The sequence below is a fragment of the Salmo salar genome, chromosome 09 (genome assembly GCF_965601325.2).
Source record: "Salmo salar chromosome 09, fSalSal1, whole genome shotgun sequence".
NCBI lineage: Eukaryota > Metazoa > Chordata > Actinopteri > Salmoniformes > Salmonidae > Salmo > Salmo salar.
In genome coordinates this window covers 119737670-119740565 of record NC_138299.1, presented here as the reverse complement: position 1 = coordinate 119740565, position 2896 = coordinate 119737670, and the positions used below count along the sequence as shown (strand labels likewise).

The 2896-nt window shown below is 39.2% G+C and overlaps 1 long non-coding RNA gene across 1 annotated transcript; it reads right to left on the bottom strand.

The window, feature by feature from the left end:
- Positions 1 to 508: 508 nt before the first annotated feature.
- LOC145858063 (uncharacterized) lies at positions 509 to 2466 on the bottom strand. The gene is made up of 2 exons (XR_014378864.1): positions 2004 to 2466; positions 509 to 719 (listed from the first exon to the last, which is right to left on the bottom strand). It is a non-coding gene; the product is annotated as an uncharacterized LOC145858063 (long non-coding RNA).
- Positions 2467 to 2896: the final 430 nt, after the last annotated feature.

Sequence of the window (2896 nt, the reverse complement as noted above, 5' to 3'; positions counted from 1 at the left end):
AAGGGCTTAATGAATAAAATTTGATTGCATACGGCCGAGTACATCATTGAGTAGAAGCTTACTGCCATCCAGGATCTACTGTATATACTAGGCGGTGTCAGAGGAAGAGCAAAAAAAATGGTCTAAGACTCCAGTCACATTGTAAAGTATGTCATTTCAATAGTGTTGCGATATCAGATGTCATGGAGTAACAAACTTTAAGATGGATTTGATACTATCTCTGCAAAAGGCAACTTTTACCTGGGGGCATGCTTTGTAGACCCTTCAAAGGTGTTCCGATACCTGGTCCCCAAGAAAAAACCCACATGTTATGATAGCTTATAGACAGTAGTAGGCAAATGAAGGGAATAAGGTACAATAATAAGATGACTTTAATAGAAAATGACTCAAGTAAAAGTGAAAGTCACCCAGTAAAATACTAAGTAAATGTCATTGCTAAAATATACTTAAGTATCAGTGGTAAAAGTATACATTATTTGACCTTCCATATATTAAGCAAACCAGACAGCACGATTCTGTTATTTTATTTAAGAAATAACCAGGGGAACACTCCAACAATCAGACATCATTTACAAATGAAGCATGTGTTTAGCGAGTCCGCTAGATCTGAGGCAGTAGGGATGACCAGGGATGTTCTCTTGATAAGTGTGTGAATTGGACCATTTTCCTGTCCGGCTCAGCATTTGAAATGAAACAAGTACTTTTGTGTGCCAGGGAAACTGTATAGAGTAAAAAAATACATTATTTTATTTAGAAATGTAGTGAAGTAAAATTTGAAGTTGTGAAGAAACAGAGTAAAAGTACAGATACAAAATAAACCGATATATAAACGGAATGTAGTGGAGTAGTTTAAATACATTTTTTGTTAAGTAATTTACACCACTGGAATTGAAAGGAACACCTCAATTACCTCGACAAACCAGTACCTATGTATATAGCCTCGCTATTTTGATTTTACTACTGCTCTTTAAATATTTGTTAATTTTATCTCTTATTTTTTACTTAACACATTTTTCTTAAAACGAAATTGTTGGTTAAGGGCTTGTAAGTCAGCATTTCACTGTAAGGTTACACATGAAAACATGTTGTGACCTTGGTGTGACATTATTGAAGCTGTGCTGACACCTAGTGGACATTAAGAGGAACTACACCACGCGCACACACTAACCTTAAAACAGATGGGATGCTTTACATACGTTGCCCTTTTTTATTAGACACTAATATATATGTCCAATAAACAGACGTTCAAAAATCGGAATGTAAAGCACAAACGACTGGAAAGTTCTTCAAAAGCAACTATAGTGAATCAAGCATATTTAATACGTTGTAATTTATTTAATCTTTATTTAACTAGGCAAGTTGAACTAAACAACATCGACACAGACACAAGTTAGCTGATATTTGGGAAACAGGATTAACACAGAGAACTTGGCAAAATACAATGTATGTTTCAGTAATACGAGAAGGCTGGTATATACAGCATCATCGGTAACAATTGTGTACAATCCACCAAGCTAAAAAATACTGGGGCCGGCAGTCACTAGTTACATTTCAACCATAGCGATTCCCTAATTGAGGCGCAACAGAACTCACCAGCGAATGCAGGAATACCGGAAATAATAACTTAACCAACGAACAAGGAATGGTGGAGGCTACCAGAACGAAGAGACATTTTTCGGGATAAACGTGGTGAGTGAAAAACGTAATTACATAGCCCACTCTCTACCCGGTATCTCGTTCTACGACTTTGTATGCGTTGTTGGTTGGCAACCTTGACATTTACGGAGTTTTTTGGAACGGATTCGTGTTGGAACGTTCCACAAATTATACCCACCCCCATAGTCACATGTAGCTAGCTGCCTTTTCCCTTAGCCTAGTGACAAAGTTGTCAATGGACTACCCGTCCTCCTGTTCGCAACAACCGAAAACATAACGCTCGTAGATAACGTTCTTTGCTGGCTTAAAGTAATGTTCAAGAGCGTCAAGAAAAGCTGTAGCGTTACCTTGCTGAGCTGCTGTTAGGTTCAGGTTGTTTGTATACGTGTCGGCATTCAGTTCCCATTATAGTCGTCAAAGTGGCAGCCACTACCTCATCGTCCTTTTCCCGAAGTCCCGTTGCTAGTGCATAGTCCTCCCATTCACCTCTAAACGTATCCCAGTTTGTGCTTCATAACGGCGGGAGAGGGAATGTTCGCTGCCATGTCTAACCGGTGCTAACAACACTGAAGCTAACTAGCAAACTCACTCTAGCTAAGGACAATTCCGGCGTCCGGCGAAGTTTTACTCAAATAAGCATTGTTGGGGGGTAAACCAGAACAGGTGACTCTGACACCATGTTTGAATGTTAAATGACGAGACAGAGGCATTGATGCGAGTAACCAGTCTTGTTCAGTATATTGCAATACATCCGGGTATTTCAAGCACACCGGTAAAAACACTGGAGTTGCAGTAATTAACATTTACCAACAGATGGCAGCACTGTGCCATCTTACACCAATAACATTGTTTTCTCAGCTGTCCTTCCTCTCTCTCCTCGGCTGCTAAGTGTGTGACTGTGAGTGAGTTGGCTCTGGCCTCCCTCACGCATCTTTGGTTCATTGGTTGACACTGCGTGTCTGATTGACAGGAACAACAGGTGAGGCTGTTGGTCTGAGCAAGACAGTCAGAACGAATGTGTGTGCGCTTGACCATTTAGGCCTATATTATTATTATTTATTTATTTATTTTCGTTCTTTGAATTAGTTCATTCTATTCATTTAAAAATATATATATTCATTTTTATTTTATTTATTTTTTACATTTTATAAATACATTTGGCTCTTCTGATATGCGAGCCGGCTCCCAACGTTCACCTACAAGAGCTGGCTCTTAGAGCCGACTCTTTCGCGAATGATCC